The following is a 27,189-nucleotide window of genomic DNA, read 5'->3' on the forward strand; positions in this document are numbered from 1 at the left end:
AGTTATTGCTATTAACCAGACGATTGATGCCCTAGCACGATTAGTGGAGCACTAAAGCTCTAAACCAATCAACCAACTTGGGAACCCAGCGAGATGTGAAAATGGAATTATTCTTGAAGTTTGCCTATCTAGACTTCACGGAGAACCTAACTTCGAAATAGTAAGATTGATTTGAAAGGATACAATAAGGCACTAGTGAGAGCAAGAGGTTATGTTTTCTTCTCAAACAACTTTGTAGATAAGTATTGGAAAGTGAACTAAGACATGGAACCTCCATATTAAGGAATAAGGCCCCGTATCTTGTTGTGTTTGTAAATGATGATAGTAATCTTGTGGAAACCTAAGAATTTGCCCATATTAAGCAGAGAATAGTTAAGATTTATATAATCCGGGGTAACTTATAAGTGAAAGAATGCAAGAGTAATACGGCTCGAGGTTCCATTATGAATAGCTATTCATTTTGATCCTTTGATTTGCCTGACAGGTTAGTATTTGACTTAAGTCAATTGGTAAGATGCCAACTTTGGAAGAAATACGTAAAGAGATGAACATTCTTCGAAATGAGGTAGAATTTCAAAAGAAATTGGCTGACTACTGGGAAGGATGGTGGAAACAGGAATATACAGAGAAAACTGAGTTGCTACGTAAGAATGTAGAACTGGAAAAGGAATACAAGGAAAATCCTCAAACTGGTCAAGCCGTCACTTCTCGCGCAAATTGTGGATACTGTGGCAAGATTAACCACACTAAGGACAAGTGTTGGATAAAGCAAGGAAAGTGTCTGAGGTGCGGTAGTATCGAGCATAAGATTTTGAATTGCCCTAGTGCATCTAAAAAGAGGAAATACTCAGCGGCTGCTAGATTCGCCACAAAATAATCGAGTGTCAGAAAGGGGTCTAAGTGCTGGAAGTTTTCGAGTGGGGGTAGATAACTCCACTCGAGGGATAGAGGTTGTAACTTTACCCTAGACTAGACTGGCACTTTTGGAGATTTAATCTTTTGTATAAGGGAAAGTCTTTTGTTATTTTATATCTTGGTAACTCGGCACGTTTTGCTATAATCTTGTTGTTTCCCTTCCCCTTTTGAAATGGTTTGATAAACCTATCCCAACTTGATGTACCTATTATGATCCTTATGACATATGAAACTTTACTCCGCTTTTGATTGGTTTTATGACTTACATGTATGTTCAAATCTTTTATAATAAGACACGAACGGTGTTAGACGTAGTCGAGATTGTGCTTGAGAATATAGACCACCCTGAGGTCTTGGAGGCGACCAGGGATCGTGACCAAATCGAGAACTTGGTGTTGAAGTTGGGATCCAATGTTTGATCGCCAATTTGAGATATTAAAAGTGGTGAGATTTGGGTTAGTGAAGGGAAATATTTGATGGATTGAATGAGACTAACGATTAAGGACCGGATATCATATTTGGAATGGACGCTTGAGGCTATATATATATATAGATTATCGAGATTTGAACGATGTGACTATTAAGAACAAATACTCCGTAGCCTCACAAAAACGAGAATTATAATTAAGGGCCAGGAGCAGCGAATAAGGGATTTTAAAGTAGAGTTACTACCAACTGGGAATCCTAGGAACTGATGTGCTTAAGACCACTTCCAATCCCAGATGGGGATGCTTGAATTTTCAGTTATGCCCTTTGGGTTGACTAATGCACTAGCAGCAATTATTGCCTTAATGCATCAAGGTTTTAAATCGTAATTGGATTAATCTGTGATGGCATTTATTGATGATATATCGGTCAACTCTAAGGTTTAGAAAAAAAATCATGGAAAAACACTTGATGATAGTTTTACACACCTCGAGAAAGTGTCAATTTTCGTTAAGTTCGATAAATGTGAGTTTGATTGGAAGGAAATAGCCTTTCAAGGTTATACAATATCTAAGGAAGGAATTGTTATTGACTCAGCTACAGTGGAAGTTGTTTAAGAGGAAACGACTAGAAAATCTTACCGAAATTTGGAGTTCTTGAAGGTAGTCGAACCTTTCCTTTGGTTTGATCAAGGAATTTTCCAAGAGTGCAAGACTTGGCAAGTTATTTGGGATTTTAAATGTGAGGTAGACATAAGGCAGATTATGTTGCCCTATGATCTGGAAATTAAAATATCTAATGAGGAAAATCAAGGTTTGATTGCTAGTTGAATGAATAGAAATTGTGCAGCATGGGTTGGAAAAACGTAAGTTAGTGATTGATCTGGTAGACTTAACCATTACGAGAATGATATTGTCCTAGGTGTGAATTTCGAGGACGAAATTCCTTTTAAGGAGGGGAGAATGTGAGGACCTGAAAATTTTCTTATTTATCAAATATTACAAGTTTACTTAAATATTTATTTACTCATTTTCTCTGAATTATTTATTTCGACCATTTAAAATCCATTTATATGGAACAACGCCTCTTTTATATTTTTAAAGCGTTTTGTTGGAAAATTCACTTTTCAAAATTTCGTTTAGTTCGGAACAACGAGTGCACGTCTTTCGAGGCTATACTTGAATCGGGAGTGTATTAATATTGGAGAGTTAAGAATGATCAATGGTAGATTAAAAAAGGTTAATTGAGGAATTAATACTCGACTCATGTGAGGACTCGGAAAAATTTACCTATTTTAAACTCCTATTACTAGCTCATTTAATTATTTATTTGGCCAATTGCCTCGAATATTATTTTCTAACCTCTCTAGACCTAATTACATGGATCTATAGCTTAATTATATTTTTAAAGTGACTTGTTTCAAAATTTATTTATTTGGAAACTCAGTAAGTGAGAATAGTGAATACGCGTTTGGAGACAATAGCCGATCTGAGAGTACAATGAGCTTGAAAAATTGGAGACATGTACATTAGTCTTAAAATAGGTATATTTATGTTTAAGTGTTCAATTATTAGTTAGTTATACTATCGTTATAAGAATTTCTTAGAAGTTTCACGTTATCACGCACAAATTAGAAATACGCGTTTTCACACGCGCGATATAATTGAGGAACTTAAAACCATTCCTTTTAAACCATTAAGAGTGAATAATAATAGTATGTATACAAGTGCATTAGAGGTTTAGTGCACTAGTGAAACAAACTCGAGAGGAATCGAGCACAAAACACGCACGTGTACGCGCGAGGAGAGAGTTGACTTTTGCTTAATTTTGGGCCACACATTGTAGCTTCTCTTGGAAGGTTAATTTTTTATCAAACCTCTCTCTCTCCTCACTAAGAAAGCCGGCCATCAAGACAAGAAAAACAACTCCAAGCTCTTCAAATTCCTTCATCAAAATCTTCATCAAACTTCCTCCAATTCACCTCAAATTTCACCTACACTTAGTTAATCATTTGGAGAGCTTTCCAAGGTTTTTCTTGAGTATCCTTGGACCGAAATTTCTGCTTGGTTCATCTAAACAATTAAGCAACGATCAAGCCTTCAAATCTAGGTTTATGGAAGTTCTATTACACTTATAAGTTCATTTAATCATGTGGGTAGCTTGTTTACGTTGGAAAAATTGTTGTGTGGGCTCTATGAACTCCCACTTGAATTGAATGGACCGATTTGATGAATGATGATGCTATTAATGTTGGTTTAGTGCTTAAATTAGTGGAATAATGTTGGGTTGTTGGTAGAAATTCATGGAAGATGCAATGAACAAAAGTCACCATTTTACCTCTGCCAAGTTCGTGCACTTTGGTGTGAAATTTTGAGGTTCTAATGACTTGGTTGTGATGTACACATGTTATATGAATGGTGTAGAATGTTTCATTGAAAAATAATATGATTTGGTTGGTCAATTGTAGTGATTTCAGAGGTTTAGCAAAACTGGAAAATTTTTCCGGATTGCCCAGGCAGTCCTTTTCTTTCGGCCATAACTTCTTACTCCGATGTCGAAATCGAGTTCCGTTTGGGGCACTGGAAACTAGACATTCCCTGATTTCCAACGGTATAAAATGAACATCCTGATTCCACATGAGTAATCCGTACCAACCGTTTGAACTTGGCTGCCCTGTTTCGTTAGTTCCCTGGAAGGCAGAACATGAACTACAACTTGAGGCTCCAATGTGGACTAGTTGTGGACAGATTTTGGAAATGGTTTCTTCTGAGAAATTGTAGCTTTATGAATTTATTTTCCAAATCCACCAACCACGTCCAATTCTGAGTTGAATTGAGTGATTTGTGGCCGTATTTCGAAACTGACTTCTTGAAGGAAAACCCTCCTTTTGGGCAGAATTATTACTAAACTTGATTGAGACTAGTTAATTCGAGATTCTGGGTGTTAATCACCTACCAAACCTATCTTGGAATGTTTATTAGACCTTGTCTACACCAATGAACCAGGTTAAGGGAATTTCCTTGGCCAAATGCTTGAAAACGGAAAAACGGAAGTCCAAGGCAGATTTGCCTTGGAACTTCTTGGGAATTTAGCGGTTTTATTAACCGACTTCCCATGCGTATTTTTCTATGACATTTTACAGAGGAATAGACCTTATATGGTAGTATATTACTACTAATTTTGGTAACTTTCCGAGTCCGTTTCGATACTCAAACAAAGTCCCAAAGTTTGTAACTTAAATCTGGAAATTGCCCAACCGTCTCAATTTTTCAGCAACTTTGAGCTACTATAACTTGGTGCTCAAAACTCCAATTCTTGTTCTGCTTGTTTTTTTTTTAAACTTTGATTGCAACTCTAATTGATTTTCAAATTTTAAAGGTTAGTTCAAATTCTGTGAATTTCACCGAATTTCCAAAGTTGGCGAAAAACCAAGCCCGAAACTGTCTAGCAAGCTTTAAACAGCGACTTTGAGCCAAATTTTGAATACCTTCCGTTTGGAATCATGGGAAAGTGTATTCTAGGAATTTTTAGTACTTTGGAAGAAGTTACCAACGGTACCAAGTTTTCCAATTTTAGACTTGTAAAGAGTGAGATACGATTTTTGAAAAATCTCGTATGAAAACTGAAATTTTCAGAAGTTAAGGAAAAGGAGTTTTTTGAATTCTTCTTTTTCTCTCGATATCACTTGAACGTTTTATACTTGATTTTGAAGATGAAAACTTGATTTCTCATGTACTTTAAAACCCCACTTTTGAACCTTAATTCGCGAGTAATTTAGGCTCATTTTAGTGAAATTTTCTAGAATTGTACAAGCGTGCAATCTTCCTTGATAATTGGGATTTATAAGTGATTGCTCACTATTAATTGCCCAGGCTCGCACGAGAACCTTCAAGAGGATCCTATGGTAGACGCTTGAACTTCAAGTAACATTTCTCCTTGGTTGACTTGGTGAGTGTCAAGTGTATGATTACTTGAACTGCTGTGAATTTGATACATGCTTACTTGGTATCCCTGACTTGAGATTCTGAAAATGGAGACGAGTGTATACTTTATCGCACTCGTTCTCATTTGAAACCAATGACTCATGATTAACTTGCTTGACATGAAATGAATGACCTGCTGGACATGACATGAATGCTTGAATATATCACATGCTTGCTTGACCTGAAATAGTATGCTATGGCTGCATACGTCGTTGGAGTGAATCTCCTCGACACTCAAATATACATGGGGGACGCCCAAACTCATAGGCCGACCTTAGAACTCGAGCCGGCATGGGCTTGGTCAGGAATCTCGGTGAGCCATGAGAATTACATAACAAGTTTGATCTATTGGAGAGATCTTGCTTGGCATACTCATGGAGTATCACCTTATAAATGACGTTCGGGTCTGGTGGGGGGTTGAAAGATGGACGGACATGAGAAGTAATGGAGATCTACGGATTGGAAATAACGACCCGGTTGACGGAGAGTCATCGCGGGAAGGTATACGAATGCCCTGGCAAAGCATGTGGAACTTAACTCCTAAGAGCTACTATATTCTTGAATTGTTTCTGGTTACATTTCATTGAAATTGTTAATTACTCGCACTTTATCATTTGACCTGTTATTTGGGCTTGCTACTTGGACTATGTGCTTGCATGTGTGTTCTTGGCCTCACGAGCATTTTGCTTACCCTGTACATTTGTTTTCCTTAACAGGATTGGGCATGGAATGAGACTTGGAGAAACCCTTTCGATGCACTTTTGGCTTAGGATTTCTAATGTATTTTGGGCTAGACCTCTTATTGGTTGTACTTTTGGGAACCTAGTGTATGATTTGGATATTTGATGTACCTGGATGTTGTATATTTTGGGTATTGATGTAACTTTTAGGAATTTGATGTAAGGATTGGATAATCGTTATATATATTGTTAAGTTTGGAAGTTTTCCGCACTTTCTTACTTATCTAGTGTTGTTGAATAGTATTGTTCTAAGTTTGAACGGATATTGCCATGAGTCCTGGCGAGAGTTGGGCAGGCGTCCCGCGGATACCCTCTGGTTCGCCTTAGGGAGAAGTGGGGGCGTCACATAGGCTAGTAAGAATGCACAGCCTTCCAAAATGGGAAGAGGAATGGGAGGAATAAGAACTGCTGGAACTTCAAGGGGAGCTATATCCAGAGGTGGTCGTAGTGGACCAGTTCAAGTTAGGGGAGCGCCTTCTAGTGGTTCGGCAGTGACTCCTCTAGTTACCTGTGGTTACTGTGGTAAACCCAACCACTCAGAGAATGATTGTTGGAGAAAATTTAGGAAATGTTTATTTTGTGGTAGCACTGAACATCAAGTTACGGGTTGTTCAAATGCGCCAAAATTAGGAGGTAACCCTCAAAGGCCAGAAAAATCAACCTCTAAGCAGACTAGTGGTGGAAGGAGTCGACCTAGAGTACCGGCTAGGGTTTATGCACTGGATCATCAACAGACACCTGATGCGACTGAGGTGGTTGAAGGTACGATTCCTGTTTTCCACCGTTTAGTTAAGATTTTAATTGATCCGGTGCAACGCATTCTTTTGTAAAGCATACTTTCATGAGTGGAACAGAGTTGAAACCAATTAAGTTATCTTATGACTTGGAGGTTAGGACACCTACGGGGATCAAAGTCTAATCGCTAATTTGGTATATAGAGATTGTGAGATCTGGGTTGGAGAACGGAAACTACTGGCTGATCTGATAGGCTTAGCGATTAAGGGATATGATGTGATTCTAGGGATGGACTGGTTAGCCCGTTACAATGCCCAGATGAATTGTAAGACGAAAATAGTGGAATTGTGCATTCCGGGAGAGGCAACCCTGAAATTGGATGTAGGGGGTAGATTTGCTTCATCTGCACTTATCTCAGGGATGCTTTTCTAATCAACACTCCTAGTGATAAAGTGAGACTGGAGGACATGCCTGTAGTGAAAGAGTATCCAAATGTCTTTCCTGAAGAGTTAGAGTCTTTACCCCCAGAAAGGGAAATAGCTTTTAAAATTGCTGTGACTCCGGGAGTAGCACCTATCTCTAAGACGCCATATAGAATGGCTCCAGCTGAACTGAAAGAATTGAAGTTACAATTGCAGGACTTGTTGGAACGGAATTTTATAAAAGAGAGTGACTCACCGTGGGGAGCCCCAGTCTTATTTGTTAAGAAGAAATATGGGAGTTTAAGATTGTGCATAGATTACCGAGGCCTAAACGATGTCGCTATTAAGAATAAGTACCCATTGTCTCACATTGATGAATTATTTGACCAATTGCAAGGGGCGGTAGCATTCTCGAAGTTGGATTTGAAACAGGGTTATTATCAATTGAGGCTTTTGGAGAAAAATATACCCAAGACTGCTTTTAACTCGAGGTATGGACACTTTGAATTTGCAGTAATGCCATTTGGATTGACCAATGCACCTGCAGCTTTTATGGATTTGATGTACAGGGTCTTCAAGCCTTATCTGGACCAATTTGTAGTGATTTTTATTGATGATATTTTGGTGTACTCTAAGAATGTGGAGGATCACGAGAAGCACTTGAGAATTATTTTACAAACCCAGAGGAGACACCAATTGTATACTAAGTTTAGCAAGTGTGAATTTTGGTTGAAAGAAATGACATTCTTGGGACACATAATTTCTAAGGATTGGATAAAAGTGGATCCAGCCAAAGTTGAAGTTGTTTCAAAGTGGAAACGACCGGAAAACCCTATTGAAGTTTGAAGTATTATAGGGTTAGTAGGGTATTACCGGAGATTTATCAAGGATTTTTCTAAAATTGCTGGACCTATGACTGAGTTGACCAAGAAAAGTGGAAAGTTTATGTGGAGCCCTAAGTGTGAAGAGAGTTTCCAAGAGTTGAAAAGACGTTTGACAAGAGCGCCTGTGTTAGCTCTACCGAATGGGAAGAATAGCTTTGTGGTCCACACAGATACTTCCAAGGAAGGTTTAGGATGTGTATTAATGCAAAATGATAAAGTGATAGCGTATGCATCTAGGAAATTGAAACCGCATGAAGGAAACTACCCGACTCATGATTTGGAGTTAGCGGCTGTAGTATTCGCTTTAAAGAAATGGAGGCATTACCTGTATGGAGTAACATTTGAGGGTTTTACTGACCACAAAAGTCTTAAGTATTTGTTTTCTCAAAAGGAGCTGAATTTGAGGCAACGTAGGTGGATGGAATTTTTGGACGATTATGATTGCACGATAAAGTACCATCCAGGGAAAGCCAATGTAGTGGCCGATACTTTAAGTCGTCAAGTGCAAGTGGCCGGATTGATGATTAAGGAATTACACTTGTTAGAAGAAGTTAGTTATTGGAATCCTAGACTTGAACCGAGGAAAGTAACTCTTGGAAATATTATAGTGAATTTCATTTTGTTGGAACGTATTAAAGAAGTCCAGGAAAAGGACATTGAAGTGCAAAAGTGGTGGGAAAGAGTCAAAAATGGAGAAAAGTCAGATTTTAACTTGGGAATGAATTGTATATTGAGGTTTCGGAATCGGATAGTAGTGCCAAAGGATGAAGAGTTTCGGAAGAAAATTTTAGCAGAGGCACACCGATCGAAGTTTATGGTACACCCTGGAGGGAATAAAATGTACCAAGACTTGAAGAGTTTGTATTGGTGGGAAGGTATGAAAAAGGAAATTGCCCAATTTGTCCAAACCTGTTTAATTTGTCAACAGGTTAAGGCTGAACATCAGAGACCGTCCGGACTTTTGCAACTTTTAGAGATACCCGAGTGGAAATGGAAAAACATCACCATGGATTTCGTATCAGGGTTACCGAGGACACAAAGAGGTCATGATGCCATTTGGGTAATAGTGGATAGATTGACCAAATCAGCTCATTTTCTGCTGAATAATATGAAGTACCCATTGGAGAAGTTAGCTAAGTTATATTTGGATGAAATTATCAGGTTACATGGAATACCTGTAAGTATTGTGTTCGATAGAGACCCAAGATTTGTTTCAAGATTTTGGCAAAAGATGCAAGAGGCGTTGGGGACTAGATTGAACTTCAGTACTACTTACCATCCCCAGACCGATGGACAGTCTGAGAGGACGATTCAAACCCTTGAGAACATGTTGAGAACTTGCGTTTTGAATTTTGGGGAGAGTTGGAGTAAATTTTTGACATTTGTGGAATTTACCTATAATAATAGTTTCCACTCTTCTATTCAAATGGCCCCGTATGAAGCACTTTATGGTCGGAAGTGTAGGTCTCCGATTTGTTGGGATGAAATAGGTGAACGAAAAATCTTAGACTCGACTATAGTACCTTGGATTGAGGAGGCTAATGAAAAAGTGAAGTTGGTACGCCAGAGGATTCAGACCGCACAAAATCGTCAGAAGAGTTATGCAGATAACCGAAGGAAGGACTTAGAATTTGCGGTTGGAGATCAAGTATTTCTTAAGATTACACCTCTGAAAGCAAGTTTAATGTCGGGAAAAGGAAAGAAGTTACAACCGAGGTTTGTAGGACCTTATAAGGTTATCCAACGCGTGGGAAATGTAGCCTATAAGTTGGAATTGCCACCGAGTCTGTCTCGGATTCATAACGTTTTCCACGTGTCTATACTTAAGAAGTATCATCTAGACCCTTCTCATATCTTACAACCAGAAAGTATTGAAATTGATGAGACACTGACCTATGAAGAGAAACCGGTAAAGCTTCTGGATCGTAAGGTGAAAGAATTGAGGAATAAACGAATTTCATTGGTAAAAGTTATCTGGAGGAACCATGGGCTAGAGGAAGCAACCTGGGAAGTTGAAAAAGCAATTCGAGAAAAATATCTAGACCTGTTCACAAATCAAGGTATAATTTCGAGGACGAAATTTTCTTAAGGGGAAGAGTATGTGAGAACTCGCAAATTTACCTATTTTAAATTGTAAGGATCGAGGACAACCTAAGAGGGGGGGTGAATTAGGCTTTCAAAGACCTGCTAATAAATATTCTACCTTTTTGAACAGACAGCCTTTCTTTATCCCAGATGCCACCCAATGAACAAGATAATCCAATAGCACAGGTATTAGTGAGATGGAGAGAGGAACAGTTTATATAGAAAAGCAGTAAATAAGAGTAAAGAACCAAACCAAGCTTCAAACACAACTGAAGTTTGAACACCACTATAATATACCAAGTTACTTCAAGCTGAATAGACTTGCAACCAATCTTATGTGTACAAGGAAGGGATCACTTCCTTCTTGCCCCAAATCACACTTGGTCAAGCAAGGAAGTTTTACAAACACTCGCAAACCCTCACTGTGCTACACTATTGAAGAAGCTATATCACACTTGAAAAACAACTGCACGATGATTGCACATCCAAGGAATACAAATTGTTTCTTTTGAGTATTCTAGCACTTGAATCACTCACAATCTGATGTAGGCTTGATGTACAAAGTACTTTTGAGGTGATAGACTTTGTTCCTTTTATAGGGGACCAGAGAATTCCTCAATTAATGCTGTCAACGGGTAGAAGGCAGCTGAAGAGTCAACTAGCCGTTGGTGCTGTCGGACGTCCGATGCTTGGTTTTTATGCGTCCGAACGATATAATATGAGTTCTGGAAATTTTCTTGAGTCCCTTAGGACGTCCGATCATGCGTCCGAGGGTAGGATGAATACTTGGACTTTCTTCTTCAATTCCTTCGGACGGCCGATGCATCCAGAGTACTGTGTCCGAAGATCAGCAACGTTTGTCGGACGTCCGATACACAGGTATTGAGCGTCCGAACCTAATTAGTAATAGAGTAACTCCTGGCTTGTCTTCTTCGGACGTCCGAGTCTGAGTTCTTTACTCGTCCGAAGATGCTCAAAGAATGTCGGACGTCCGATACTTTCCTTTTGTGCGTCCGACATCATTCTCAGCAAACTTCATTCCTTTCTGATCTTCTTTTTCTGCTTTAACTTCACATACCTGTTTGGTTTATTTCTGAAAAGGATCTTTACAAAAAGTATTAGAAACATTCAATTGTTTTGTAATCATCAAAAGATATGAATTGAGATAAACAATCTCCCCCTTTTTGATGATGACAAAACAATTGGATAGAGCACAAAATATAGCAGCTCCCCCTGACGAAGTGCATGAGTAGTATATTACTCCCCCTGAAACTGACTCCCCTAACTAGATACTCTATACCATCAGTTGTAAACCAAATCCAATTCCAATTCTCCCCCTTTTTGTCATCTCAACCAGCAATACATTTTTTCAGAAGTAATATCAGTATACAAATGTACATCACAGTTTGGAATTAATCATTGAGCAGATATCAATCAGAAACATTCATTCAACCAGCAGATTGCACACATATATACCAATCATATCAAAAAAAAAACATCCATAACACAATACTTAGTTAAAGCATTCACAAACAGTAAAGAAAATATCCAGTTTTACAGACCATGTGTCCAGCACTAAAAACAAAAGATAAACTATAATCCTAGATTTAGGTGCAGTGACCTAGAAGTGCCTAGATAGTGATTTTAGATGATCCAGGCCTCCTCCTGGTCAGACGATACTGTTCAGGGTCCTCCTCTGCCTCAGTTTCTTCATCATCATCTTCAACTTCTTCCTCAGTTATTGGAGCCTTGCCTTTATCCTTGGGCTGAGAACTGGAAGCTGGAGTAGTCTCATCACCAGTGGTTGGCCTTGTGGGCTCAGATCTTGGTTCTTTCTGATGAACAGCTTCATTTGTTTCAGGTATAGGGGGCACAAGAAGATTCCTTTTTTCAAGAAAGGAGGATTGTTGGGCAGAGGTCATGGTCATCATGAGACCATCTTCAAGAAGCATAACATGCTGTTTGAGGTCTTCAAGCAGGGAGATGACCTCAGAATTGGAAGGGAAGGACTTACTGGCAGACTTTCTGGGATGAATGGTGAAAGGAGACATGTACCCTGACTGATCATGGGGAGTTCTAGGAGTGACAGGGGTTTCATGCAAATTTTTTCTTCTAGACTCGGCCACAGTTTCCTTGTAGCACCAATGACCCTCAAAAAATTTTAGATTCTTTCTTTCAAAATAAGCTTTGGAGAAAACTGAAGAGGCACTTTCTTTTGGAGATTTTCCAGAAAAGGGTATGTCAAAATGAGCAAAAATGGGGGTCAGAAATCTGCCATAGGAAAGTTTCCTACGACTATCAGTGCTGATTTTGAGTAGAAATTTGCACATTACAAAACCAAAGTCAATGCGGATTTTTTCAACAAAGCAGTAGAAAAGATATAGTTCCATTTTATTTGCATCTGTTCTGTGGCCATCAGTTGGCACCAACAGATTCGAGATGATAGTGAAGATGATCAGATTCTGAGGACTGAGATCATCCAATCTTGCCTCAGCAGGGGTGTTGAATTTGGTTTGAAAATAAGTCATGAGTTTAGCATTGTAAAAGTGATGATAGGCAGAAGGGAATTCCTCATATGAAAAGAAATTTGCAATTTTTCCCTTAAAACCAGGTTCAATATTAGTTTTCAGAATTGAATTCACAATGTCAGGAGTTAATATGATGTCCACAGAGTTGACCCTAGAGATGAGTTCAGTGTGTGATGTACCCTTTCTAAGATTAGCAAAAAATTGATGCAGCATGTCAGGATAGAAAACATTAGGAATGGTCAAGAGATGAGTCCATTTCTGGAATTCAAATAGTTTGATGACATGTTCAAGATCAAGCTTACGAAATTCAAAAGGGATGATGAGCCTTTGGGTGATGAAACCTTTTTGAGATACTAACTCAAATCTGTCTCTGGCTTCATCATCGATGAACTTGGGTAGAGGAATGGGTTCAGGTGCAGGCTGAGATACTGGATTCTTCCCAGAACGTGTCCCTTTAGAGGTTTGAGTGCCAGATGCACCAGCATTTTGAGTCTCAGTCCTTGTCCTTGGAGACTTCCGGATGGGGGGTTCAGGTGTTGGCTGACTCTCAGTGATGTTTTCTTCATTCTGCTGATCAACAGATGGATCAGCAGATTGCTTTTTCTTGGATTGAGGAGTTCTCTTCCCCTTTGCAGTCCTTTTTCTTTTACTGAAAGACCTTGTGACAGTTTCTTCACCTTGGGTGGCCTGCTCTGGTTCCTCATTTCCACCAGCAATGTTCCCTTCAGAGATCTGCCTTTCCATTTGTTTATCAGATGATTCAGGAGATGGAATGACTAATTTTCTTTGGGCAGTCTCCTTCACTATGCCCCTACGAGACACTTTCTTTCTTTTTGAAGCCACATGAGGTGAATCAACAATTTCAATGTCTTCATCCCTCAGTTTAAAAGACCGTCCGGCACTAGTAGATCCTCCCCTCACTCTAACCATGATGCAATGTGGATGTGATTTTTAATGTAGAGTGTTGTGTATAGAAGGAAAGAACAGTGAGAGTTAACAGGAGTGCACTATGATGCCTGCAGGGAGAGGGTTATATGAGGTTAGGGTTTCGTATATAAATTGGGAATTTTGGGGCAGTTGGGTGTTAGAGGTGCCTTTTATGAGTGGTTAAAGAGCTATGGAGGTGTAATTGAGTTGGTTGAGTCAATTTCTTGGAACTTGGTTTGAGGAGAGAGGAATTCGAATTTCAAATTTTAGAGAAACTGAAAGGTTGCGTCCGAGACTTATGAAGGAAAATGAATTGAGCAGAGTCAGTGACTGCCTTATAGGACATATTTTTTTGGGTGTCGGACGTCCGAACGAAGTGATGCGTCCGACACAACCGTCCGAGCCAGGAATTCTCTGTACCTTGAATGAAGAACACTGTCGGACGTCCGTTTTAATTCATCGGACGTCCGATAAGGAGTGACTGGAAATAAGACTCAGAACATTTTTTCTGTAACACCCAATTTAGTCCTCAAAGACACAAATTGATCTAGCGGAAGAGCTTTTGTGAGTATATCAGCGATTTGTTCTTTAGAACAAATAAACTCAACACGGATTATCCCCTTTGAGACAAGATCGCGAATGAAATGATGCTTAATATCAATGTGCTTAGTCCTAGAGTGTTGAATGGGATTTTTTGTTAGATTAATTGCACTGGTGTTGTCACAGTACATAGGTACACATTCATATACTAAACCGAAATCATTTAATGTGTTTTTCATCCATAGCAATTGAGCACAACAAGCACCAGCAGCAACATATTCAGCTTCAGTAGTGGACAGTGAGATAGCATTTTGTTTTTTACTAAACCAAGAGACCAAGCAATTTCCAAGAAAGTTGCATATACCAGTAGTACTTTTTCTATCTATTTTACAACCTCCAAAATCAGCATCAGAGAATCCACACAAAGGAAATTCATAACATTTTGGATACCACAAGCCAAAATTTAAGGTTCCTTTAAGATATCTCAAGATTCTTTTTACTGCATTCAAGTGTGATTCCTTTGGACAGGATTGAAATCGAGCACATAAACACACAGCAAACATGATGTCAGGCCTACTAGCAGTTAAGTAAAGTAAACTTCCAATCATACCTCTGTACTTCTTCTCCTCAACTTTGATACCTTCCTCATCTTTGTCTAGTTTGGTAGAGGTGCACATAGGTGTTCCAACAGACTTTGAATCCTCCATTCCGAATTTCTTCAGCAACTCCTTGGTGTATTTTGTTTGATTTATAAACGTTCCATCTTGGTTTTGAACCACTTGGAGTCCAAGGAAGAAATTCAGTTGTCCCATCATGCTCATTTCAAATTCTTTTTGCATGATGGTGGAAAAGTCCTTGCACAATTTTTCGTTAGTAGCACCAAATATGATATCATCCACATATATTTGCACAATCAAAAGATCTTGTGAGCTTTGTTTTGTAAAAAGTGTAGTGTCTACAACACCTCTTTTAAAACCATTTTCAATCAGAAATCCACTCAGACGTTCATACCATGCTCTAGGAGCTTGCTTTAATCCATATAAAGCTTTTGAGAGTTTAAACACGTGATCTGGATAGGATTCATTTTCAAAACCAGGAGGTTGGTCAACATAGACCTCTTGGTCTATAAATCCATTTAAGAAGGCACTCTTAACATCCATTTGAAATAATTTAAAGTTCTTGAAACATGCAAATGCTAAAAACATTCTTATGGATTCCAGCCGAGCTACTGGTGCAAAAGATTCATCAAAGTCTATTCCCTCTTCTTGAGTGTATCCCTTAGCTACCAGTCTAGCCTTATTTCTAACAATCTCCCCTTTATCATTCAATTTGTTTCTAAAAATCCATTTTGTGCCAATGATAGGATGGCCTTGTGGTCTGGCAACCAGAGTCCAAACTTTGTTTCTTTCAAATTGAATTAACTCATCTTCCATAGCTAAAATCCAGTGCTCATCATTCAAAGCGTCAACAACATTTTTAGGTTCAATATGTGATACAAAAGCAAGATTATCTATCAAGTGTCTAGATGAGCGAGTTCTGACCGTTTCAGAAGGATCACCAATTATAAGCTCCCTGGGATGATTATGAGCAAATTTCCAGGCTTTTGGAAGATCATTAGGAGTAGTGGTAACTCCATTATTTACTTCTTCAACTGGACTGACCTGAGCATCATTATTCTTTGAATCAGTTTCTGGTGAGGCAGAGTCATGGTCATTAATTGCTAGCTTCTTTAGTTCTTCTTGAACACCTGTGTCATCATCTTTACCACAACTCATAGAAATGTCACCATAAGATTCATCAAAGGTAATGTGTATAGCCTCCTCTATGATCAATGTTCTACGATTATAGACTCTGAAACCTCTTTTGTTTTCACAATAACCCAAGAAAATTCCTTCATCAGATTTCTTGTCAAACTTTCCAAGATGTTCCTTGATATTCAAAATGAAACATTTACAACCAAATACTTTGAAGTAGCTGACTACAGGCTTTTTATCATACATGAGCTCATAGGAAGTTTTGTTCAAAATTGGTCTTAGAAGAATTCTATTCATGGTATAACAGGCTGTGTTTAATGCTTCAGCCCAAAAATATTTTGGTAAATTGCATTCACTAAGCATGGTTCTAGCAGCCTCTTGGAGAGTTCTATTTTTTCTTTCTACAACTCCATTCTGTTGAGGAACTCTAGCAATAGAGAATTCATGGGTAATACCATTGTGATCACAAAATTCTGAAAAACCACAGAACTTAAATTCTGTCCCATTATCACTTCTAATTCTAACAATTTTCAAGCCAAGCAGATTTTGTACTTTAGCAAATAATGAGGTAAAACTATTAAAGGCATCATCTTTATGAGCAAGGAATATTACCCAAGTATATCGAGAGTAGTCATCAACAATCACAAAACAATATCTCTTACCACCAAGGCTTGCAGTCTGTGTGGGACCAAACAGATCAAGGTGTAGAAGTTCAAGTGGTTTTGAAGTAGAAATACATTTCTTAGGTTTAAAAGAAACCTTGACTTGTTTTCCAAATTGGCAAGCATCACAGATTCTGTCTTTTTCAAATTTAATTTTTGGAAGTCCTCTCACAAGTTCCTTTTTAGAAATTTCTTTCAGCAAATCCATATTGAAGTGACACAACCTTCTATGCCACAACCATGGGTCCTCATTTGCAACTTTGAGACATTTGAGATGTGAGGAATCAATTTTTTCAAGAAACACTACATAGACATCATTAACCCTTTTTCCTTTGAAAACAATGTTGAACTTTGAGTCAAATATGAGACATTCAAGCTTTTTGAACAATACAAACAAATTCCTATCACACAATTGGCTAACACTTAACAGGTTGTAGCTCAAATTGTCAACAAGAAGAACATTGTGGATAAACGTTTGATCATTTTTACCAACATCGCCAATACCAACAGTCTTGGCTTTGTTATCATCTCCAAATGTTACCTTTCCACTTGCTTTCTGCTTGAGTTTGATGAATTGTGATGCATCACCAGTCATATGTCTTGAACATCCACTATCAATGAACCATTTTGATTCTTTAGCAATGTAATCCTGGTTCACCTACACACAAACCCACAAGATAATACTTGGTACCCTTTATATGTTGGGTCCTTGAGAGTTAGCCTTGTGTTTGACTATCCACATGCATCTCATGCCATTCCTCAAGTTTTTCTTAACATGACAGTTGCTATACATATGACCAGATTGATAACAAAATTTGCATATTGACATTGAATCAATCAAATGAACAGGTTTAATGAATCTGACTTGCCTTCTTCTGTGGATAGCAAATTCATTTGTATATTGGTTCAGTCTTATTCGATGAGTATCAACATAAGGTACAGTGTCATTCTTTTGAAAATGATTCTGTTTCACATGATGTAACAATTTGTATAAGTCATCCATTCTTTTTCTCAAGCTGTATTGCTCACTTTTGAGTGAGTCACAGTAATTTTTCTTTTTGTAAAGTTCAGCAAGCACATCAGTTTCAGTCCTTTTCAGGTTATCATTTTCATGCTTAAGACATTTGTTTTGTTGAAAAAGATTTGCATTGTCTTGTATTAGAAAGCTGATTTTCTGCTTCAGTTCTTTGTTTTTAACATAGGATTCTTTCAAGCTATTGTGCATTTTTTCTAGAAAAGAATTAACATCATCATCAGATTCACTATCACTATTGGTTTGAGAAATGCATTGTGTTACCTCTTCATCTCCAATAGCCATGAAAGCTACTTGAGCAGATTCCTCTTCTTCTTCAACTTCGCCTTCTGAGTTGCAATCATTCCAGGTAATCTGGAAATTGTTGAACTTTGGTTTTCGTTCAATCTTGTTTTCCTTCTTTTTCTTCATTGGACACTCATTTGCATAATGTCCAGGTTGGCCACAATCAAAACACTTATCGTTCTGCTTCTTGATGAACTCTAGTTTCCCTCTATTCCTGAAGTCATTAGTCTGATTGTGAAAGGAATTGCTGGATCCGCCTTTCCTGAATTTTCTCTTATTGAGAAATCTTTTGAAGCCTCTTGTGATGAGTGCAATATCACTGTCATCACCTTCCAAGTCATTTTCCTCCAGTGAGGCAGTTTCATCTTCATCTTGTGAAGCTTTCAAAGCAATACTCTTCCTTCCTTTTGTGTCTTCTTCTTCCTGCAACTTAGATCTAAGTTTCAGCTCATAAGAGGTTAGAGAGTTAATCAGAGATTCAATGGATAAGGAATTTAGATCCTTGGCTTCCTCTATGGCAGTCACTTTGCTTTCCCAATCCTTTGATAGAGCATTCAGAATTTTTCTGTTCTTTTCACCTAGAGAGTACTCCTTCTCAAGCACCTCTAAATCCTTGATCAGATCATTAAATCTACAGTACATTTTGTCGATGTTTTCATGAGGCTCCATCTTAAAAGATTCATACTTGGTGACCAGAATGGATTTTTTCTGTTCTCTTACGTTGTCACTGCCCTCATGGATTTCTCTTAGCTTATCCCACATTTCTTTGGCAGATTTACACCCTTTTACTCTAATTGACTCATTTGAGTCTAGGGCACTGTAAAGAACATTCATGGCTTTGGCATTCAATGTGAGATTGGTTCTGTCTTGAGCATTCATCTCAGCTCTCGTTTTTGGCCGCAACAAACCTGTTTCTGCATCCAGAAAGTTGGCATCAAGCGGTCCTTCATTCACAATAAACCACAGCTCAATATCAATGGATTGCAAGAAGATAATCATTCTTTCTTTCCAACTAACATAATTGGAACCAGTAAACATGGGAGGCCTAGTAACAGATTGCCCCTCAACAAACATAGCATGACTGGTTGTCATCTTTACTCCAAGCCGTTAGAGCTTAATCTCAAGGAGACCAAGCTCTGATACCAATTGTAAGGATCGAGGACAACCTAAGAGGGGGGGTGAATTAGGCTTTCAAAGACCTGCTAATAAATATTCTACCTTTTTGAACAGACAGCCTTTCTTTATCCCAGATGCCACCCAATGAACAAGATAATCCAATAGCACAGGTATTAGTGAGATGGAGAGAGGAACAGTTTATATAGAAAAGCAGTAAATAAGAGTAAAGAACCAAACCAAGCTTCAAACACAACTGAAGTTTGAACACCACTATAATATACCAAGTTACTTCAAGCTGAATAGACTTGCAACCAATCTTATGTGTACAAGGAAGGGATCACTTCCTTCTTGCCCCAAATCACACTTGGTCAAGCAAGGAAGTTTTACAAACACTCGCAAACCCTCACTGTGCTACACTATTGAAGAAGCTATATCACACTTGAAAAACAACTGCACGATGATTGCACATCCAAGGAATACAAATTGTTTCTTTTGAGTATTCTAGCACTTGAATCACTCACAATCTGATGTAGGCTTGATGTACAAAGTACTTTTGAGGTGATAGACTTTGTTCCTTTTATAGGGGACCAGAGAATTCCTCAATTAATGCTGTCAACGGGTAGAAGGCAGCTGAAGAGTCAACTAGCCGTTGGTGCTGTCGGACGTCCGATGCTTGGTTTTTATGCGTCCGAACGATATAATATGAGTTCTGGAAATTTTCTTGAGTCCCTTAGGACGTCCGATCATGCGTCCGAGGGTAGGATGAATACTTGGACTTTCTTCTTCAATTCCTTCGGACGGCCGATGCATCCAGAGTACTGTGTCCGAAGATCAGCAACGTTTGTCGGACGTCCGATACACAGGTATTGAGCGTCCGAACCTAATTAGTAATAGAGTAACTCCTGGCTTGTCTTCTTCGGACGTCCGAGTCTGAGTTCTTTACTCGTCCGAAGATGCTCAAAGAATGTCGGACGTCCGATACTTTCCTTTTGTGCGTCCGACATCATTCTCAGCAAACTTCATTCCTTTCTGATCTTCTTTTTCTGCTTTAACTTCACATACCTGTTTGGTTTATTTCTGAAAAGGATCTTTACAAAAAGTATTAGAAACATTCAATTGTTTTGTAATCATCAAAAGATATGAATTGAGATAAACAATCTCCCCCTTTTTGATGATGACAAAACAATTGGATAGAGCACAAAATATAGCAGCTCCCCCTGACGAAGTGCATGAGTAGTATATTACTCCCCCTGAAACTGACTCCCCTAACTAGATACTCTATACCATCAGTTGTAAACCAAATCCAATTCCAATTCTCCCCTTTTTTGTCATCTCAACCAGCAATACATTTTTTCAGAAGTAATATCAGTATACAAATGTACATCACAGTTTGGAATTAATCATTGAGCAGATATCAATCAGAAACATTCATTCAACCAGCAGATTGCACACATATATACCAATCATAGCAAAAAAAAAACATCCATAACACAATACTTAGTTAAAGCATTCACAAACAGTAAAGAAAATATCCAGTTTTACAGACCATGTGTCCAGCACTAAAAACAAAAGATAAACTATAATCCTAGATTTAGGTGCAGTGACCTAGAAGTGCCTAGATAGTGATTTTAGATGATCCAGGCCTCCTCCTGGTCAGACGATACTGTTCAGGGTCCTCCTCTGCCTCAGTTTCTTCATCATCATCTTCAACTTCTTCCTCAGTTATTGGAGCCTTGCCTTTATCCTTGGGCTGAGAACTGGAAGCTGGAGTAGTCTCATCACCAGTGGTTGGCCTTGTGGGCTCAGATCTTGGTTCTTTCTGATGAACAGCTTCATTTGTTTCAGGTATAGGGGGCACAAGAAGATTCCTTTTTTCAAGAAAGGAGGATTGTTGGGCAGAGGTCATGGTCATCATGAGACCATCTTCAAGAAGCATAACATGCTGTTTGAGGTCTTCAAGCAGGGAGATGACCTCAGAATTGGAAGGGAAGGACTTACTGGCAGACTTTCTGGGATGAATGGTGAAAGGAGACATGTACCCTGACTGATCATGGGGAGTTCTAGGAGTGACAGGGGTTTCGTGCAAATTTTTTCTTCTAGACTCGGCCACAGTTTCCGTGTAGCACCAATGACCCTCAAAAAATTTTAGATTCTTTCTTTCAAAATAAGCTTTGGAGAAAACTGAAGAGGCACTTTCTTTTGGAGATTTTCCAGAAAAGGGTATGTCAAAATGAGCAAAAATGGGGGTCAGAAATCTGCCATAGGAAAGTTTCCTACGACTATCAGTGCTGATTTTGAGTAGAAATTTGCACATTACAAAACCAAAGTCAATGCGGATTTTTTCAACAAAGCAGTAGAAAAGATATAGTTCCATTTTATTTGCATCTGTTTTGTGGCCATCAGTTGGCACCAACAGATTCGAGATGATAGTGAAGATGATCAGATTCTGAGGACTGAGATCATCCAATCTTGCCTCAGCAGGGGTGTTGAATTTGGTTTGAAAATAAGTCATGAGTTTAGCATTGTAAAAGTGATGATAGGCAGAAGGGAATTCCTCATATGAAAAGAAATTTGCAATTTTTCCCTTAAAACCAGGTTCAATATTAGTTTTCAGAATTGAATTCACAATGTCAGGAGTTAATATGATGTCCACAGAGTTGACCCTAGAGATGAGTTCAGTGTGTGATGTACCCTTTCTAAGATTAGCAAAAAATTGATGCAGCATGTCAGGATAGAAAACATTAGGAATGGTCAAGAGATGAGTCCATTTCTGGAATTCAAATAGTTTGATGACATGTTCAAGATCAAGCTTACGAAATTCAAAAGGGATGATGAGCCTTTGGGTGATGAAACCTTTTTGAGATACTAACTCAAATCTGTCTCTGGCTTCATCATCGATGAACTTGGGTAGAGGAATGGGTTCAGGTGTAGGCTGAGATACTGGATTCTTCCCAGAACGTGTCCCTTTAGAGGTTTGAGTGCCAGATGCACCAGCATTTTGAGTCTCAGTCCTTGTCCTTGGAGACTTCCGGATGGGGGGTTCAGGTGTTGGCTGACTCTCAGTGATGTTTTCTTCATTCTGCTGATCAACAGATGGATCAGCAGATTGCTTTTTCTTGGATTGAGGAGTTCTCTTCCCCTTTGCAGTCCTTTTTCTTTTACTGAAAGACCTTGTGACAGTTTCTTCACCTTGGGTGGCCTGCTCTGGTTCCTCATTTCCATCAGCAATGTTCCCTTCAGAGATCTGCCTTTCCATTTGTTTATCAGATGATTCAGGAGATGGAATGACTAATTTTCTTTGGGCAGTCTCCTTCACTATGCCCCTACGAGACACTTTCTTTCTTTTTGAAGCCACATGAGGTGAATCAACAATTTCAATGTCTTCATCCCTCAGTTTAAAAGACCGTCCGGCACTAGTAGATCCTCCCCTCACTCTAACCATGATGCAATGTGGATGTGATTTTTAATGTAGAGTGTTGTGTATAGAAGGAAAGAACAGTGAGAGTTAACAGGAGTGCACTATGATGCCTGCAGGGAGAGGGTTATATGAGGTTAGGGTTTCGTATATAAATTGGGAATTTTGGGGCAGTTGGGTGTTAGAGGTGCCTTTTATGAGTGGTTAAAGAGCTATGGAGGTGTAATTGAGTTGGTTGAGTCAATTTCTTGGAACTTGGTTTGAGGAGAGAGGAATTCGAATTTCAAATTTTAGAGAAACTGAAAGGTTGCGTCCGAGACTTATGAAGGAAAATGAATTGAGCAGAGTCAGTGACTGCCTTATAGGACATATTTTTTGGGTGTCGGACATCCGAACGAAGTGATGCGTCCGACACAACCGTCCGAGCCAGGAATTCTCTGTACCTTGAATGAAGAACACTGTCGGACGTCCGTTTTAATTCATCGGACGTCCGATAAGGAGTGACTGGAAATAAGACTCAGAACATTTTTTCTGTAACACCCAATTTAGTCCTCAAAGACACAAATTGATCTAGCGGAAGAGCTTTTGTGAGTATATCAGCGATTTGTTCTTTAGAACAAATAAACTCAACACGGATTATCCCCTTTGAGACAAGATCGCGAATGAAATGATGCTTAATATCAATGTGCTTAGTCCTAGAGTGTTGAATGGGATTTTTTGTTAGATTAATTGCACTGGTGTTGTCACAGTACATAGGTACACATTCATATACTAAACCGAAATCATTTAATGTGTTTTTCATCCATAGCAATTGAGCACAACAAGCACCAGCAGCAACATATTCAGCTTCAGTAGTGGACAGTGAGATAGCATTTTGTTTTTTACTAAACCAAGAGACCAAGCAATTTCCAAGAAAGTTGCATATACCAGTAGTACTTTTTCTATCTATTTTACAACCTCCAAAATCAGCATCAGAGAATCCACACAAAGGAAATTCATAACATTTTGGATACCACAAGCCAAAATTTAAGGTTCCTTTAAGATATCTCAAGATTCTTTTTACTGCATTCAAGTGTGATTCCTTTGGACAGGATTGAAATCGAGCACATAAACACACAGCAAACATGATGTCAGGCCTACTAGCAGTTAAGTAAGGTAAACTTCCAATCATACCTCTGTACTTCTTCTCCTCAACTTTGATACCTTCCTCATCTTTGTCTAGTTTGGTAGAGGTGCACATAGGTGTTCCAACAGACTTTGAATCCTCCATTCCGAATTTCTTCAGCAACTCCTTGGTGTATTTTGTTTGATTTATAAACGTTCCATCTTGGTTTTGAACCACTTGGAGTCCAAGGAAGAAATTCAGTTGTCCCATCATGCTCATTTCAAATTCTTTTTGCATGATGGTGGAAAAGTCCTTGCACAATTTTTCGTTAGTAGCACCAAATATGATATCATCCACATATATTTGCACAATCAAAAGATCTTGTGAGCTTTGTTTTGTAAAAAGTGTAGTGTCTACAACACCTCTTTTAAAACCATTTTCAATCAGAAATCCACTCAGACGTTCATACCATGCTCTAGGAGCTTGCTTTAATCCATATAAAGCTTTTGAGAGTTTAAACACGTGATCTGGATAGGATTCATTTTCAAAACCAGGAGGTTGGTCAACATAGACCTCTTGGTCTATAAATCCATTTAAGAAGGCACTCTTAACATCCATTTGAAATAATTTAAAGTTCTTGAAACATGCAAATGCTAAAAACATTCTTATGGATTCCAGCCGAGCTACTGGTGCAAAAGATTCATCAAAGTCTATTCCCTCTTCTTGAGTGTATCCCTTAGCTACCAGTCTAGCCTTATTTCTAACAATCTCCCCTTTATCATTCAATTTGTTTCTAAAAATCCATTTTGTGCCAATGATAGGATGGCCTTGTGGTCTGGCAACCAGAGTCCAAACTTTGTTTCTTTCAAATTGAATTAACTCATCTTCCATAGCTAAAATCCAGTGCTCATCATTCAAAGCGTCAACAACATTTTTAGGTTCAATATGTGATACAAAAGCAAGATTATCTATCAAGTGTCTAGATGAGCGAGTTCTGACCGTTTCAGAAGGATCACCAATTATAAGCTCCCTGGGATGATTATGAGCAAATTTCCAGGCTTTTGGAAGATCATTAGGAGTAGTGGTAACTCCATTATTTACTTCTTCAACTGGACTGACCTGAGCATCATTATTCTTTGAATCAGTTTCTGGTGAGGCAGAGTCATGGTCATTAATTGCTAGCTTCTTTAGTTCTTCTTGAACACCTGTGTCATCATCTTTACCACAACTCATAGAAATGTCACCATAAGATTCATCAAAGGTAATGTGTATAGCCTCCTCTATGATCAATGTTCTACGATTATAGACTCTGAAACCTCTTTTGTTTTCACAATAACCCAAGAAAATTCCTTCATCAGATTTCTTGTCAAACTTTCCAAGATGTTCCTTGATATTCAAAATGAAACATTTACAACCAAATACTTTGAAGTAGCTGACTACAGGCTTTTTATCATACATGAGCTCATAGGAAGTTTTGTTCAAAATTGGTCTTAGAAGAATTCTATTCATGGTATAACAGGCTGTGTTTAATGCTTCAGCCCAAAAATATTTTGGTAAATTGCATTCACTAAGCATGGTTCTAGCAGCCTCTTGGAGAGTTCTATTTTTTCTTTCTACAACTCCATTCTGTTGAGGAACTCTAGCAATAGAGAATTCATGGGTAATACCATTGTGATCACAAAATTCTGAAAAACCACAGAACTTAAATTCTGTCCCATTATCACTTCTAATTCTAACAATTTTCAAGCCAAGCAGATTTTGTACTTTAGCAAATAATGAGGTAAAACTATTAAAGGCATCATCTTTATGAGCAAGGAATATTACCCAAGTATATCAAGAGTAGTCATCAACAATCACAAAACAATATCTCTTACCACCAAGGCTTGCAGTCTGTGTGGGACCAAACAGATCAAGGTGTAGAAGTTCAAGTGGTTTTGAAGTAGAAATACATTTCTTAGGTTTAAAAGAAACCTTGACTTGTTTTCCAAATTGGCAAGCATCACAGATTCTGTCTTTTTCAAATTTAATTTTTGGAAGTCCTCTCACAAGTTCCTTTTTAGAAATTTCTTTCAGCAAATCCATATTGAAGTGACACAACCTTCTATGCCACAACCATGGGTCCTCATTTGCAACTTTGAGACATTTGAGATGTGAGGAATCAATTTTTTCAAGAAACACTACATAGACATCATTAACCCTTTTTCCTTTGAAAACAATGTTGAACTTTGAGTCAAATATGAGACATTCAAGCTTTTTGAACAATACAAACAAATTCCTATCACACAATTGGCTAACACTTAACAGGTTGTAGCTCAAATTGTCAACAAGAAGAACATTGTGGATAAACGTTTGATCATTTTTACCAACATCGCCAATACCAACAGTCTTGGCTTTGTTATCATCTCCAAATGTTACCTTTCCACTTGCTTTCTGCTTGAGTTTGATGAATTGTGATGCATCACCAGTCATATGTCTTGAACATCCACTATCAATGAACCATTTTGATTCTTTAGCAATGTAATCCTGGTTCACCTACACACAAACCCATAAGATAATACTTGGTACCCTTTATATGTTGGGTCCTTGAGAGTTAGCCTTGTGCTTGACTATCCACATGCATCTCATGCCATTCCTCAAGTTTTTCTTAACATGACAGTTGCTATACATATGACCAGATTGATAACAAAATTTGCATATTGACATTGAATCAATCAAATGAACAGGTTTAATGAATCTGACTTGCCTTCTTCTGTGGATAGCAAATTCATTTGTATATTGGTTCAGTCTTATTCGATGAGTATCATCATAAGGTACAGTGTCATTCTTTTGAAAATGATTCTGTTTCACATGATGTAACAATTTGTATAAGTCATCCATTCTTTTTCTCAAGCTGTATTGCTCACTTTTGAGTGAGTCACAGTAATTTTTCTTTTTGTAAAGTTCAGCAAGCACATCAGTTTCAGTCCTTTTCAGGTTATCATTTTCATGCTTAAGACATTTGTTTTGTTGAAAAAGATTTGCATTGTCTTGTATTAGAAAGCTGATTTTCTGCTTCAGTTCTTTGTTTTTAACATAGGATTCTTTCAAGCTATTGTGCATTTTTTCTAGAAAAGAATTAACATCATCATCAGATTCACTATCACTATTGGTTTGAGAAATGCATTGTGTTACCTCTTCATCTCCAATAGCCATGAAAGCTACTTGAGCAGATTCCTCTTCTTCTTCAACTTCGCCTTCTGAGTTGCAATCATTCCAGGTAATCTGGAAATTGTTGAACTTTGGTTTTCGTTCAATCTTGTTTTCCTTCTTTTTCTTCATTGGACACTCATTTGCATAATGTCCAGGTTGGCCACAATCAAAACACTTATCGTTCTGCTTCTTGATGAACTCTAGTTTCCCTCTATTCCTGAAGTCATTAGTCTGATTGTGAAAGGAATTGCTGGATCCGCCTTTCCTGAATTTTCTCTTATTGAGAAATCTTTTGAAGCCTCTTGTGATGAGTGCAATATCACTGTCATCACCTTCCAAGTCATTTTCCTCCAGTGAGGCAGTTTCATCTTCATCTTGTGAAGCTTTCAAAGCAATACTCTTCCTTCCTTTTGCGTCTTCTTCTTCCTGCAACTTAGATCTAAGT

The sequence above is a fragment of the Coffea arabica genome, chromosome 2e, assembly GCF_036785885.1.
Source record: "Coffea arabica cultivar ET-39 chromosome 2e, Coffea Arabica ET-39 HiFi, whole genome shotgun sequence".
Classification (NCBI taxonomy): domain Eukaryota; kingdom Viridiplantae; phylum Streptophyta; class Magnoliopsida; order Gentianales; family Rubiaceae; genus Coffea; species Coffea arabica.